This window comes from Cavia porcellus, unplaced genomic scaffold (assembly GCF_034190915.1).
Source record: "Cavia porcellus strain 051 isolate PalLab524CR breed Dunkin Hartley unplaced genomic scaffold, mCavPor4.1 scaffold_27, whole genome shotgun sequence".
NCBI lineage: Eukaryota > Metazoa > Chordata > Mammalia > Rodentia > Caviidae > Cavia > Cavia porcellus.
In genome coordinates, this window is record NW_026947510.1 from 4,196,234 (window position 1) to 4,212,748 (window position 16,515).

The 16,515-nt window shown below is 45.6% G+C and overlaps 1 long non-coding RNA gene across 1 annotated transcript in view; it reads right to left on the minus strand.

Annotated features, from left to right (window-relative positions):
* Window positions 1-971: 971 nt before the first annotated feature.
* Window positions 972-16,515, minus strand: part of LOC134473465 (uncharacterized) — a 32,901-nt gene continuing 17,357 nt past the window's right edge. Inside the window, exons 3-4 of the long non-coding RNA XR_010043682.1 lie at window positions 2,368-2,446; window positions 972-1,629 (exon numbers count right to left, since the gene is read on the minus strand). This is a non-coding gene — a long non-coding RNA (uncharacterized LOC134473465). The remainder of the gene's footprint in view (window positions 1,630-2,367; window positions 2,447-16,515) is intronic.

A 16,515-nucleotide genomic window follows, 5' to 3' on the forward strand; every position in this document is an offset into this window, starting at 1 on the left:
CAAGTGAAAGATTGCTTCCTCCTTACCTACTTCCTCCAACACAGGGCGCATGACCCGGCTCTGCCTATTCCTGTAGAAAGCTCTTAGGTGAGCTGTGGGTCCCTTCAGCTTCCAATTCCTCAGCATCAGTGGGGAGGGGGTAATGATGATAGTATCCACTGACTATAGGGGAAATTAGGGCCAAGAACTGATTGAAAAGTACCATGAATGTCTACAACAACAACAACAAAAAAAGACAATGCTAAGAACTAGAGGACCTCTACAATGGGTCCCTAATCTCCTGCATGGAGTTACAGCACACAGCAGGAGGAAAGATCAAGAGAAAAATAGGGGTACAGCAGGCATGTGGAATAATCAGTTGTTCATGGGGAGCAAACAGCCACCACGAAGCACCCAGAACTGTGGTATTTATTGGTTACATCTGGTGGAGGACAATGGGCAAGAGACCAACAGTGTTTCCAGGATCAGTAACTGCAACTATGATGGGCTACACGCTTGCAAAGTCAAGGTCAAGACAGGGAGGTGTCATCATCTTCAGCAGGTCTGGTCCTGCCCTTGGAGTGTCACAGCAGTCACTGGCCCTAGGGCTTCTGGCCATGACCAGAAAAGAGCAAGGAGTTTCTGTGTTCCCATCTGGCTCAAAAGGCAGGATGGGGACAGCCTGGGAGGCCCCTAAGACTCAGTTTATAACTGGTGGTCCCCAACAAGGAATGATAGGAGAAGTGTATTCAAAGTGCATATTTGGAGGGGGTTTAATAGCAAGGTATCAGGCCAGGGATGTAGCTCACTGGCACAGCGCCTGCCTGGAGAGCATGGTGCTAGGAGTTTGATTCCTGGGACCAAAAAAAAAATAATAATAATAATAATAATAGTAAGTATCTCTAACTGTAATAATTTTTTTTACTTATACATTAATCTAATTTTTGAACATCTCTCAATGATCAAACATTTATAGTAAATTCTGTTTATGGTTTGGGCTTTTTGTTTTTGTTGTTGTCATTCTTTTTTTGTTTTGTTTCTTTTTCATTTTTGAGAGAGGGGAGTTGAGACAGGGTCTCTCTGTATAGCCCAGGCTGGCCTTGACCTCACAGTGATTATTCTGCTTCAGCCTCCTGAGTGCTGGGATGACAGATGTATTCCATTACACCAGGTATTTATGGTAATTTCTGCCACATAAAAATTATGGTGTGTCCTCAGTCACTGAATCTGGGACCATAATTTCCGGCTCTTCCTCAAAGTTAAAATGACTGTGAACAGTACGTGTTCGGACTCAGCCCAAAACACTGAGGCAGTCACAACAGCACTCATGAAGAACTTCCAGAACTGCTTCAGAAAGTAGCAAGAACAAGGAGATAAGCACATTTGAGTGAGTAATGTGACAAGGATTAATGGCAGTGTAAGTTTTTACTGTAATGATTTTTATTTAAACATTCACCATGTTTTTGATCTCCCCACGTACAAAGTTCACAGTTCCTCCGTCAGGAAATGCTAGGTGTGAGCTGATCCAGGGAGAGGTCCAGCTCTGTGGTCCAGGCTCACACCTCAGGCCACACAGGGTGGTCTCCCCCTCAGAGGAGAGCAGCGGGGTAGGAGAGACATGGCCCTCAAAGTGCCCGGACTCAGGAGCCCCTGTGGAATGCAGGAGGAAGTACAGGGTGTTGTTGTGTCACTACAAAGGCATCCTGCCCCTATGTTTATGACCGAGTCACCCTGGGAGCACAATGCCCGGAAGGCTACTCATAGCCCAGAAGGACAGACAGCAAGTCTGCAGCTTCCACTCACTGCCCCCCCAACAGGGCTGGTCACATTGTGCCGAAGCAACCCCACCTCCACCAGGAACACAGGATATACCACTACTCCCCTAGAAAAAGTGCTGGGTACCCTGGGCCTCCAGCGCCCCCAGCAGCTAGGCTGTGGCAAGGCCATCACAGGCTGGACAGGGCAGCCAGGCCTGGGGACAGCAGGGCCTGTCCCTCAGCACTTCATTGGTGAGCCAGTCCCTGGGTGGTGCTGGCTTCTTGACAGGGCAGCTGAGGCCTTGCCATTGACCTGAAGTAGACATCATAAAGCATGGATGTGCAACCTGTCCAGTTGCTACTGGACAGATGCCCCTCAGCAAGTTGCCCAACTTCTCCATATCACAGTCTCCTCCTCTGTCACCAGAGAAACAGCATCTTCCCAAAGCCTCTCACAGCTGGAAACATCAAGCAACTCAGGAGGATGCAGGTGCCTGGGGTGCCCTAAAGTCCATAGTCCATGACTCACTGCACAGGGCGTGCAGGCCTGCCTTAAATCTGGCCGCATCTGCAAGGCATCCTGTACCTTCAGAGTACTTGTGTACGACCTGGTAGCCATGGGAGTGCATACCTGTAATCCCAACTATTCAGGAGGCTGAAGCAGGAGCAGGCAAATTTGAGGTCCGTCTTGACAATATAGTAAAACTGTCCTGAAATAAAAACAAAAAGGGCTAGGGGTGTAGTTCAGTGGTAAAGCACGTACCTAGCATGTGTGAGACCCTGAGCTCCACCTCTAGTACTAAAAATGAATGACTTATATATGGAACCACTGATACTTATAAGGTGTAGATTGACCTACATGAATGACAAGGAAACTGAGATCTCAGGCCTAGAGGGCTGACTTGATTTTCCCAAAAGACCCAGCAGGTTAGTAACAAAGCTGGCCCTAGATTTTCTCTGTCTCTGTCTCTGTCTCTGTCTCTCTCTCTGTGTCTCTGTCTGTCCGTCCATCTCTCTCTCTCTCTCTCTCTCTCTCTCTCTCTCTCTCTTTTCCTCTTTCTTTCTCTCTGTCCACCTGTCTGTCTCTCTCTCTCTGTTTTTTTGAAGTGGGGTCTTACTATGCAGTTGAGGCTGGCCTTGAACTCATGGTAAACCTCCTGCCTCAGGCTCCTGAGTACTAGAATTGTAGGCATGCACCACCACCTTGCCCAGCTTTCCCTCCAGTTTCTTACCATCTCAGAGGAATGGAGTTTGATTATTAGATTCAGTGTGAGATGGACAGAATGCCCATGGTCCTGGCGGTGGCCTGACCCTTCTTCTCCCTGAGTCCCCTGTCCTCACCATACTGTGAACAGTGTGCATAAGAGAACAGAATTTGCGTGAGAGGCATCCTGCAGTGCCCGTGTTTTACCAAGCACCGCTCTGTGTGAGGAACCTTAGCAATCTCCATGGTACATTTAAGTAGAAGCAAAACCACACAGCCCCCGCCCTTGAGGAGTGTGCAGGATGACAACAGTGACTCAAATGTGTCACCACCGTTACCCTTCCTTCCTCACTTTTGCTTGGTGGACACGTTCGTACTGTTTTACACATGACACGGAGGGAGCCAGCCAAAGCTCCAGAGCTGTCATGTCTGGAGGACCACCTGGACGACTCTCCTTGAAAGAAGAGCAATCAGCTCCATTTCGTCTAAACCTGGCCCTATCTCCGTGTATTCATATGAACAGAGCTGGCTAGGCCATTTCCTTAGCCCTTCAATTGGCTTTAAGCAATGAAAACAGCCTGGTGTAGCCGAGATGCTGATGTGTAGGCTTTGAAGCAGAGTGACAGGTCAGTGCTACCCTGCCCCTTAACTCCCAAAATACATGTGTGAGCCGCGTGGGAGAGAGACCACGCTCCACACTGGCTGCCGCTGTCAGCTGGGATGGAGCCTCCAGATAAAAAGCTATGACTTTCCAAGGCACAAACGATTACACACCAGAGCTGAAGCACCAACCGCTAAACACTAGCTACTACCTCACATTGCGTTATACAGATTACATTTCCTGCATACCCTTCTGTCTGCATACTGCAGGGTGCTTTCTGGCCTCCTCCCTAGCCCAGCTCACAGCACTCACGCACTTCCCACCACTCTCACGGTCACTCATCCTCAAGCCACTCCCTTCTTCACAAGTGAACAAAACTCAGGTTTGGCCTTGGGTGGAAGCCTCTGTTCAGCTAACCATCACCCTAGCTGGATTTAGGACCCCCTTGACTCCCCACAACTATAAATAAGCCTTCTTGTCTATTTTCACCATGGGGTGCACTGGAAGTGGTAGATTGGAACTGACTCGCTAGAATTCCAATAACTGCTCCATGGGATCACAAATACAAACTTCCCAGACTGCAACGCGGTCCAAGAAGGGCTCTGTATAGTGTTCTGAAAATAGAACAGGGGGCAGCGCATGTGCACCTGCTGCCCCTCGGTCTGCACAGCAGCAGCCTAGGGCCTGGCGGGGTCCCTGCTCTGCACCCACAGATAAGCGAATCAGCACAGCCTCTGCTTGGCATCTGGAGAGCATGCTGGAAGGAGCATGTGTCACCAGACCCAGAAAAGTCAAAATTCAAAATGTCCAGTGTGCTTTCTCCCAAGTGCCTGTCACTTTGGCTCCATGGAGAAGTTGAGAATTTGTAACTCAAAGCAGCATGGAGGGACACATCCTGTGCTTACATCCTAATTTTATCATCCCTAGTCTGGTGTGCTTTAGAACTGAAACTCCTAGTGTGGAAGAAAGAGGCCACAAACGTACATAGAAAAGATTAGGGGAAATGTCATGGCCCTGAATTTGAACCAGAAGCACCAGGCTCGAAGGGATGTGTGCAGTGACTACGGATGGTTCCAGCCTCCAGGCACAGGCCTGGAGCCCACCCTTTCCTCTGCCACCTCCTGGTTCCACCCTGCCAGTCTCGGCAGTCAGGCAGCTGTAGCTTAGGGAGACCTCTCCACACCACACCTTCATCCCTCACTGGGACTTACAGTGCTCACCCTCACCCCTTCCTGTGAGCCCCCCACTCCGCACCTTCACCAGGAGCCTCTTCCCCAGCCTGAGCTGACCAAGCACACTCTCAGCACTGGACACAGCCCCTGCCAAAGACTGTGACGCGGGACAGCTACCCGCAAGCTGGTGCAGTGGCACCACAGCTGGAAGCTTTTCCCATCTAGGCAAGTAGTGGGTGGAGCAGAGCTTGTGAGAGCTGGAGCCACAGTGGGACCACCGGGAGGGAGCCTTGGCCAGAGGGGCCCGGAGGCTGCCAGCAAGGTAACAAAGCACTGAGGAAGTCCTGGCCCAGCTTCTCCGCTCCTGCCCTCCACTGCGGGCCAGGGAGTCAGCTGAGGGTCTGCACCACAGGAGGGGAGAGGGATCAGCAGGAGGAGAGCGGTGAATAAAAAGCAGCATAGGAGCAAGCCAGTGCTGGTTCCTCTGTTTCCATTATGCTTTCCCCGTTCTCTTATTTCCTCCCTTTCTTTTGTCAAACTCCTATTCATCCTTCAAGGCTTTTCTCTGACCTCCCCTCACCACACACACACACACACACACACACACACACACACACTGCCTCATGTCGCCTTCACTAAATCCCATCCTCCCTTGGAGCATCACCTCTGCTCCCACAGGTGTCTCAAGGTCACAGCACCCATGACCTTGCTCTGGGACTATTTCCCATGTATTCCTCTCTGTCTGGACTGTGAGCATCCAGACATCTGGAAATGGCTCTACCGCATGTCCCAGGACAAGGGTGATCAAAAAAACACAGTTAATGCTTAATTTTTATAAAAGCCTATTACAGTTACAGGCACATTGCCATGAATGGGATGAATGTGATCAAAGCAAAGGAGAATATTCTGAATATTTCAACAGGGATTAAAGGCAATGTTTTTCACTGTAATAGATTGTTAAAACTGAAATATCTACTATAGTAACTGATTACACCACATACCCATGCTACCATCTCACGTAATATGGGAGCCTTTTTGTATCATGGGACAAGAGCCAGGCTTGAATCCAGGTGCTCAAGGGAAAGTATTGAACTGGAATTCACGGGAGGCAGCCCCAGCCAGACTTTCTACAGCAGAGTTCACCTCACCAAAGAGGCCACACTGCTGTGCCCTGACCCGAGGCACCATCACACGGGGAGGTTGCTGCTGCTCCTCCTAGCTGAGTACCTCTGGCCAAGGCATCTCTGATCATCAGGGCATGATCTCAATACACTGAGGCAGGAGGATCACAGGTTCAAATCCAGCCTGGGTAACTTAGCAAGACCCTGTGTCAAAATAAAATAAAAATAAAAAAGGGCAAGGGATGTAGCTCAGTGCAAAGGTCCCTAAGTTCATCTCTAATACTGAACAACAGAATTGTACCAGATGTCCCAAGTGCCCAGGCTGAATAACAAGGGAGGGAGACCCTGGTGTCCTGGACATCCAGTCTGATGGAAGAGCCAAGACTCAAAACAAGAACATCAGAGTGACAGACAGTAGCAGGGAGAGAAAAGGGAAAGAGGGCTTACCCTTATCTACACCTTATAAGTATCAGTGGTTCCAGCAAAGAAACCCAAAGCAGATCTGGTTGACAAGCTCCTCCTCCTCACCCCAGCCCAAAGACCAGAAAGCAGGGGCCCTGCCAAGAAGCTTTAGCAAACCACAGACAGCCACAGACAGGCACTGAGTTCCTTTTCTGGGGCCATGGCAACAAAACACCACAAGCTGGTAGTTTCCACAGAAATGGATTGTTCAAAGTTCTGAGGACTGGAAATCAGACAGTGAGGTGTGGCAGGGTCGGGTCTGTCCAAAGGCTGCAAGGAGAATGTATTCCTGGCCTCTCCCCAGCTGCTGAAGGCTGGCAGGCAGGGTCCCTGAGCCATCCCATCATCTCCCCTCAGCAGGCTCTTTGCCTTCTCCCAGCATTTGTGTGTGTACGAGTAAGTGGTATGCATGTTTGTATTTTAAAATATAGGTAGAAAAAAAAGCAAGAGGATTACAAGTTTAAGCCCAGCCCAGGCAACTTACATCCTGCCTCAAAATAAAAAATCAAAAGATGCCAAGTGTAGGGACACACAGCTGTTACCTCAGCACTCTGGGAGGCTGAGGCAGGAGGATCACCATGAGTTTAAGGTCAGCCGGGGCTACATAGTGAGACACTGGCTCGAAAAACAGGACTTCAAGTTGGAGCCCAATATGGACAATTTAATGATCTAGCGAGACTCTGTCTCAGATTTTAAAAAAGGCTAGGGATGTACCTCAATGTGAAAGTCCTGGATTCAATCTCCAGAAGTGCAAATAGATAAACAGACAGACAGACAGACAGATAGATAGACATATAGATATGAAAGTAAGGAAGAAAGAAAAACAAACTAGAGATGTAGCTCAGTGCAAAGGCCCTAGGTCCAATCCTTAGTACTTCCAAAAAGAAAAAGAAAGAAAAAGCTTAGCATTTAATCATTTTTAATTACACAGTCCATCAGCTTGAAGTATACTTCCAATGGTGTTCAACTCTAAGTATGAGCTTTTCCAATATCCCAGACTGAAACTATTGGTTATCTCTCACTACCCCCACTCCTAGCTGAGGGCCCACTCTCATTTTTTTTTTTTTTTTGTTTTTATGAATATATCCATTCTAGGTCCCTCAGAAGTAGACATATATAATCTACATTCTTCTGGTATCCAAGTTGTTCCGCTTAGCCTGATCTTTTCCATTTCCACCCCTGTCATTTGGCTTCTGTTTCATAAGAACAGCAATCACATGGGACTGTGGCCATCCCTGCTCCCATACAATCTCACTGTACTGTAACAAATTACACCTACAAAGAAAACTATGCTCAGCTGAGTTCCTAGTCTACAGCACAGGGGTAGCATCCTGATATGAACTGGGGGGGCACACAGCTCTCCCCGTGCAAGGCACCCTAGTGGGCTTCCTGGGAAGGGCACAGGAGCAAGTTCTTGTCCTGTCGACCCTTAGCCCCCTGCAGTCCTGACAGGAACTGGGTCCCGGAGATGTTTCCTACACCATGACTCACTGCACAGGAAGGTAGGGACAGGAACCACAGGCAGAGAAGCCCGAGACCCTTCAACCCAGAGCAGACCCCTCATAGATCCCATGCAGTCCTGACCCCTTGTCTTCCGGGACCTCAGTGTACCCGGCCCTGTAATGAGGCAGCCATTCTGCCCTCAGAGGGCCCTTCCTGTCCACACCTACTTCACCCAGGGCAGCCGCTGGGCCCAGGGCTTCCCTGGGAGGAGTCACTCTTCCATCCACACTTCCTGTCCACACAGCCCTGGAGGCAAGGAGCATCTCCTCCACTTGGGGCTTCCATCCAACGGGAAGGGGACACACAAACAGGAAGAAAATCAAATGGTGTGTTGGAAGGTGATAAACAGAGACCAAGTCAGGGGAAGAGGTAAAGACTGCCTGGCGGGGACGCTGGTGTTACATGGAAATGGAGAGGATGCCTCTGATAAGGGCACTTGGAGCAAAAGCCCCAGAAAGGGAAAGGAACTGGCCATGTAAATGGCAGTGAGAGACCACAGGGAGGGAACCGCAGGTAGCCAGGCCAATGGGGTATTGCAAGTTCTGGGCAGGCCAGTGTTGGGGTGGGAGAAGCAGATGAAACACATGAGGAGGAGCTGGCACTGCAGGCCCTAAGGAATCTGGGTTTTATTCTGGAAAACTGGAGATCAAAAGATAATGAGTAGCTAGGGCATAGCTCAGTGGTAGAGCGCTGGCCTACAATGGGTGAGGCTCTAGGTTCCATCCCCAGCAGGGGGCAGGGAGGTGAACTATACACCCCATGCCTCAGGGAACATCAAATCTAGGATTAGGAGTGGAACAATGTCCAGAAGGCTGTCTGTGTACAGTGGAATTCACTCTGATGACTCTTGGAACCAAGCAGGCCTAGAGAGAGACACACACGCCTTACCAGGCCTGTGGAAACAAGCCCAGCTTTCTCTACCAGGCTTGGTTTAGGACAATGTTTGGTTTATTGCTCTGTCAGGTTAAATTCAAAAGGAAACTCTGCTAATCTCTAGGTTACCCACTATTTTTACCTCGGAAAGAATGCAAAGGATCCCATAGCTAACCCTGGCCACAAAAGGCAGGACAGTCTGTGTGTGTGTGTGTGTGTGTGTGTGTACTCAAGCCCAGAAGCAAACACTGTCTCCGCCTCACTGCCATCTTGCCCTGTCCCCTCTAGCCTGCCTTCCTGGAACAGCCTCTCTCTGCTAGAACAAGCGCAGAGTGCATACATGAGGTAGAGTGGATACAAAAGCGTACACTTTGGAGAGTTTTTGTGGCAGAAACAGATGTGTACAGGCTGCTCGTATGAGTCACCCTTGCAGACAGAGTGACTGGGGAAGAGAAACTTGGGCAGAGCCCATGTAAATGTTGTAGATTGAGCACATTCCTGTGGCACTGAGGATTGGGGAAAACAACTCACAGATCTGGCCAGGTTCACACTGAGAAGGGTGCTACATGATGGACCAGGGCCAGAGCTAAAAATAAGGCAGTATTTCTGCACCCAGCAAGAGCATTAATGTCCGTGGGGTGTGTGTGGTAGGAAGAGGAAGATGTGAGCTGCCAGGCACTGGGAGGGGAGACCTCTGTGGAAGGGAGGCCCATGGTTGGGAAGGAAGGACCCATGGCCAAGGCTTGGCCCTTGCAGTTAAGGCTGGCCAACCCCAGAGGCTGGGCTGAGTCTGCATCCACAACTATGGAGGGATGAGACAGCCTCCAAAATCCTCTCTGAGGAGCCTACAGAATCCAGGGAGTGGCCAGGGAGGGATGCAGCTTTCATGGAGCACTTGTTTTGTGAAACAGCAACTATAGAGAATAAGTAGGTAAGGAATAAGTTAAATAAAGAACCAGATTTTCTCTATTCCCAGAGGACTGTGTTTTGACACTCTCAGCACACACTGTTTTGCTTCAGGAGTGCTGGGTTACCAGCGTTCCGCCTGTAGCTGGGGGATGCAGCCTTCCACAAGCTTTCTGTCCCTGTGGCAAGATCCCACCGACCTGACACTGTGAAATCTGAATTGCACCACCTAGGCCCCACCAGTTCCTCCTTTTCATTTTTGTAATTGTAGTAGCTGAAACATCATGACTTGAGGCTGAGTGGCATCTAGGCACTGTCGGTTCAGCTTCTCCTGCAATAGACTATAAGTAAAGATATAAGAGAGAAACACATTAATATAATAAAGCCAGCATAAAATCTAAAATGGGCTTTAAGATAGTTTCATGGATTCAGCTGACCAAGAGTATCAGCAAATGTATCTCAGTCTTGAATTTGTTTAATAAAACTTTGAATCTGTTATGACATAGATAATACCTCATTTTACTATGCCTCCAAATCAGTCTTATATTACTGTGTCTAGCACCCTGTCTGTGCCTCTTTATATGTTCTAAGGATGGGTAGACTAGTTATATATGAGAGCAGTTACACAATACCGAGCAATATTAAAATGATACTGGAGGCCTTGTTGTAATTGCCGGCTTTCCATTTGAGCTCTTCATCCACATAAGTTTCTTTAAAACACTGATTTGTGACTATAATTTGTATCAATAGAATGTTATATAGTTCAGTCCTTGTCTGAGTTCTGGTCCAGTTGTCTACAAAATGAGCAATCTCTGTAGAATGAATGAGAGCTACAGAAGACACAGCAACAGTAGAAATTAATAATATCAAAAAGGCAATTCCTGTACTAACCAATAATATCCTTTTCATTCAGTGAGCAAATGAACAGTCAATGACTGCAATAGGAAAACAGCAGGAGTACTGGATTCTATAAGACTCACAGGCATCTAGCCAGGCATAGTGGTGCTCTCCTGGAATCCCAGCACTCAGGAGGCTTAGGCAGGAGGATTGTTTGCAAGATCGAAACCATTCTGGGCTACAAAGGGAGCCTAAGGCCAGCCTGAAGCACATAGTGAGACCTTGTCTCAAAAAAGACGGAAAAAAAAAAAAGATTCACAGGCATCCAGACCCTGGGAATACACCCCAAGACCAGAAAGTCTTGTTTACTACACTGTTAGTTGATATACAATGGCTCAATGTACATTCTTTACAAGTAAATGATAAGATTTTACTCAACAGTTTCATGTAAGAAAATCTAGAGTATGTACATATGGAAAACCACGTTGTTTGTTTTTCTAGCTTAGATAATAGAGATATTATCAGTAAATCTGTATAAACATCCCTTCCATTTTTCACCAACACAAAAAGGAAGGGCCAGTTTCCAAAATGTCTCTGAAAGGGTCCAGGTTTGCCATTACTGATGGCCTGAAGCAATGGGGGCTACAACCAGGCTCAAGCCATTTGCTATGATTTGTGTCTAACATCCTTCTGAAGCCTCATGCAGTCATACGGGGCGGCTGAATCTAGTTTGTGATTGATTTGTGGTTCAATGCTGGGATTAAGGGCGTGAGTGCTACTGTATGCATACTAAATAAGGGACAGAAAGAGGCTTGCTCTCCCCTCTCTGTTGTCGCTTTTGCCGTCTTCCATCTCCATGACTGCTGCCCCTCTGCCATGTGCCAGCCTGCCTTGGAGCCAGCCAATGATGAACTGAAACCTCTGCAAACTGTGAGCCAAATAAACCTTTCCTCTTTTAACTCTGAGCATCAGATATTTTGTTTTAACAATGAAAAAAATAACTAAGACTCTACTCAAGCTATTCAGCATCAGAATATAGAACAGAGGCATTTCTCCCATAATAGTCAGTATACCAATGCCATTTGACTATATTCCAGGATGAATGATTATCATCTCTCCTTACTAATTTTGCTTGAGGGACTGGGGATTTAGCTCAGCGGCATAAGCGCCTGCCTTGCAAGCGCGTGGTTGTGAGTTCCATCCCCGGTACCAGTAAAAAAATAAAAATAAAAATAAATTAAAAAATAAATTGGGGCTGGGGATTTAGCTCAGCAGCATAAATACCTGCCTTGCAAGCAGATGGTTGTGAGTTTGATCCCCGGTACTGATTTAAAAAAAAAAAACAAAAAACTAATTTTGCTTGGGACCTCAATCTATAAACTCAAACTGATGTAGGTGCATTTTTCACGCCATCTCCTTTACAGGAGGTCCAGGGCAGGGAGCACACTCGTCTGTGACAGCCCAAGATGTATGGTGTATACATAGGGGGAACATTGGGTACAGAGGCATTAATCCATTTCCCTGAGATATTAACAGATGCCATTCCTAAATTATCGATTATTTTTCCTGGTGATCCACCCAGATTTGTAGCTGAGCAGAGAGGCAGTAGTTAAATTACAAAGACCTGGGCTTAATACATAAGGGTAGATATAAGAATTATGATGTGTACTTTATAGTAATATTGGAGTTTATAAGCCCTGGGCCACAAAAGGCCCTGACATAAAATCTAACTGATCAGGATAAATTTCTGGGAGGAAAATCTGCCCATGTAAGATGTCATAACAAAGGAGGACTGGGCACATAAGCCCAATATTCTTTCCCTGACCCTGGTCTTAAACATGTGGTATAGGCAATGAGCCAACATGACAATGAACATATATATTCTCAGTGGTATGCAGGAGGCCATGTCTCATCCCCAGACTTTCAACCTCCTGGGTCATTTTTTTATTTGCTCCCACATCATCAGCCTTGTCACTTGCATGGTCATCAGCAACTGAGGTGTCTCCTCCAGAGTCATCTTAGGCTCACACTGGTGGGCCCAGAGACAACTGACTCAATCTCCAGGGTCACACATTCTGGAATGACATCCACCATGGTGTTCCATTGTTTGTTGATACAGAAGTATACCCTTATCCCCATGCTATTAACTGTACTGGGTCATTCCACTTTCCTGTTTGGATGTCTTTCCACAGGACTTCAGCCCTAGGCATGCTCATCAATTCATCCTTTTGCCAAAAAAGTCCTGATGGAGTGTGTTTATTTTCTGCAAACGGGTTTAAAAAGCTAAAGGTAAAGGTAGCAGGTTTAGTTGTGTATGTGGAGGTAGGCATACTCCCTCTTTTTTGTTTTTGTAATTGTTTTTAAAGGAAGGTATGTATGCTGTACTATGGCTTGGCCCTGAAGATTACAAGGGATGTCCATAAGAAGTTTAATATGCCAAAGTTGCAAGAAAGAGGATGAAGCCTCTCTGACAGATGAGGGTCTATTATCAGTTTTTATTGTATGAGAGACTCCCATAGCAGCAGCAAAGTCAGATAAACAATGCTATTGAATGAGTCCCATCTTCTTGTCCCCATGGCATGAATCGCGTGAGAATAAGTATCTATAGAAACATGAGCACATTGTAACCGCTCAAAGGATGGGATGTGAGTAACATCTATTTGCCAAATTTAAGCCTCCAGTGAATCACTTTGTTGGTTACCATAGGCTGAAGGTCCTGGTAAATTAGAATGGAACCTAATATGTTGTTGTAGGCAAGATTTACAAGGGAAAAGATTTACTACAGGACATAAAATGTAAAGAATTACTTTATAATATTCACCCAAAGAGTCAAATTCACCCAAAGAATCCAGCTGAGGGCCTCAAGCCCACACCAATATCCTGCATGAGTCCAGCTAAAGATCTCAAGCTTCTGGCAATGCCCTCCACAAATCTAGCTAGAGGCCTAGAGCCCATAACATCTCATGCAAGTCTGTATCAAGGATCTGCGCTGGGAAGGCCCAAAGGTCAGTGGTAGAAGTTAAAAAGTCTACACTTTTGGGATGAAGGATCTGTGCCAGTAGGCTGAGGGATCTGCACTGGAGACAGGAAGTGATGTTCAAGGTAAGGACCAGAGCTCCCTTGAAAAGAGTCACAGCCATCCTCAGCTTCAGCATGGACTCAAGCTCCTCTGACAATGGAAACAGCTGAGTTTGTATCAGGAAAGACAGTGTAACAAAGCTTCTCCAAGAGAATCAACAGCACACCAACTCCTATGCTGTTGGCAACAATCCTCAGGTGGGCCTTTCACACCCAGTACCACACTGATTCAGTTCAGCTAGGTGTGACAATCTGGCCATTAGTAAATCCACCACAATCCACCCCTACTCAGTTTGATAACCAGACACATTTCCTTAAACCATAGTCTCCAGAGGCAGATTTGTAAAAAGTTAACATATCTTGGTCAATTTAGGTATACATTAATATAATAATTACACACGTACTATTCTTATTACACTCATTTCTGCACCAAAAGCAAAATATTCAAAGGGTGCTCAAAAGGCAAGGTTAAGGGCCAGGAATTTAGCTCAGTGGCATAAGTGTCTGCTTGGCAAGTGTGAGGTCATGAGTTCAATCCCCAGTACAAAAAAAAAAAAAAAATTCACTGTTAAAACCCATACTTTGACTAACCTGTATCTAAAAACATTACAAATATGTATCAAAAAATTACATTAAAATCATATTAAGAGAGCTATTACAATCACAATCTTTGCTTCCCATTTACTTTTAACAACAGGGTGTGGCAACACCAAGAGATGCTCCAAGGGATCTCCTGCATTTCTCTCTCTCTCTCTCTCTCTCTCTCTCTCTCTCTCTCTCTCTCGCTCTCTCTCTCTGTATGTGTGTGTGTGTATGTGTGAGACAGGGTCTCTTTGTGCAGTTCAGACTGGCCTTGAACTCACTTTGTAGCCCAGGCTAGTCTTGAACTCACAACTATCCTCCTGCTTCAGCCTCCAAAGTGCTGATATTACAAGCATGCACCACTACATCAGGCTTTTCCTGCATTTCAAAACCACTCTTCCCTACTGGTGAAAGGCCTTAGGTCATTGTTCATTGTCCTGTTCCTTCTCAAAACGCTCTCCTCTGTTTCATCCTTGCAATACACAGTTCCACTCTGGTCAAATGCTTTGAATCACTCTACTGGCTGTCCCCTCTTAATTTTTTAATGTAGAGCTGAGCAAAAGCCTTCAACAGTAACCCTGCCACCGACCCAACAGTAGATTGCATTTCAAGTTTTTTGCCACTCTGGTAACATCTCTAAACAGAAGCAAAATGCAAATCAACTTCCTGCCAAAGCACAATGTACACCACCTAGGATCCAGCAGCCAATATAGTCCTCAGTAGAAGCCTCTTGAACCCATCTTAACTGGTAGCATTTCTATCAGTACTCTGATTTTCCAGGCTCTGACCAGAGTCTCCAGTACAGTTTACACCATACAAGGAATGCCTCCTTGGCCAGTCTCTCAATATCTTTACAAATTAATTCCCAAAGTTCTTAAGCCACATGGCCAGGCCATGTCACAGCAATGACTCCACTTTCTGTTCCGAATTCTGTTAGTTATTTTTCCTTGTTGCTAAGACAAAATACCTGAAAACCCAAAGTTAAGGGGGAAAGGTTTATTTAGCTCACAATTTGTAGAAGTTTCAGTCCATAATTGGCTGGCTCCACAGCAGGATGGCTCATGGCAGAGAGGCAACAGTTCATGATGTCAGAAAACAGCAAAATCAACCACCAAACCTTAACAGCATCTTTGCCCATTTTATACCCTATGCAAGCTACTGGGAGTAGGGCAGTGCAAATCTAAACAGATACAACAATCATCCACCCTTTATCCCAGCATTGCACCACTAATCAATCACACACTCTAGATTCAGCCACCTCTGAAAAAACTCCATGACCACATAAGGCTTTTGGGGGACATTTAGACACAAACCCTAAAATTTGTCCAATATAAAAGGCAACAGAATGCCTTTGAATCACCTTTGCAACCTGAGAAACAGTATTACAGCATGAGAAGTGAGTTCAACTATGATACTTTTATCTGGATATCAAGTACCTTAAAATATAAAGTGTAGTTAGAGGACAGTTATTTTTCTAACAAATATGCTTGCTTTAGTAATTGTATTCCTGTAGAATGTTAACAGATAATAGTTATACAGTTAACAGAAAAAACTTGAGATCATATAGTATTTTAGTATGACAATCATGATGACATTCTGTTTGTAACACACTTAAATGCCCATCTTTGTATAGAATAACCTTTTTAGTCAATTATGTCTATCTAGTACATAAAGCAGCTCTTACTTAATTTGTTATTTTTTAACAGGATGTCATTGAAGAAGTTTGTGATGCTGAGTGCCTGAGCATCTTTCAGTGTAGTGACACATATATAACATCACATAATAAGTGTCTTTTTTTCAACTGTCATCTGACTGGTGGTCTTGTGCTGGTTTGATATATACCTCTTATCACTAGTATCTACAGCACAAGACAAAGATAGATATCTAAGACTAGAAAAAGGGTACCACCATAAATAATCCTAGTTTTACGTCTTAAAAGACCTGTATAATTAAAAGACATGACTACATTTAGCATACCATGAGATTAGCAATCATGAATGTCATAGCTATAAAGGAAACTGGCTCTTAATTTAGTTTTGTATGAAGAGCATCTTTAATGGAACCTTATTGTTTTACCCATAGAAAACTTACCCTTTTGACCATGATATGTAAACAGATCACAATAATATGTTTAACTACATTTATTGGGGTGTGCCTCCCATAAGGCTATGGGGATTATTGGGGTTCCATTAGGAAACAAAAACTGGAAGATAATATTTCCAGGCAGCCGCTCTTTTATTCATCAAGGGGAGTCCTGTCCAACCGTTTCACTAAGCCTAAGAGATCCCCATTTAATTATTTTAACAAATTTTTATGACCTATGAGAAACAGATCATGATAATTAACATATTATTTTTGAACAAAGAAAGATTCTCAAGTTTTTGTGCACAAACAACAATATGCATTGCCTTTGTAAAACCAGTATTTGCATCATTTTGAT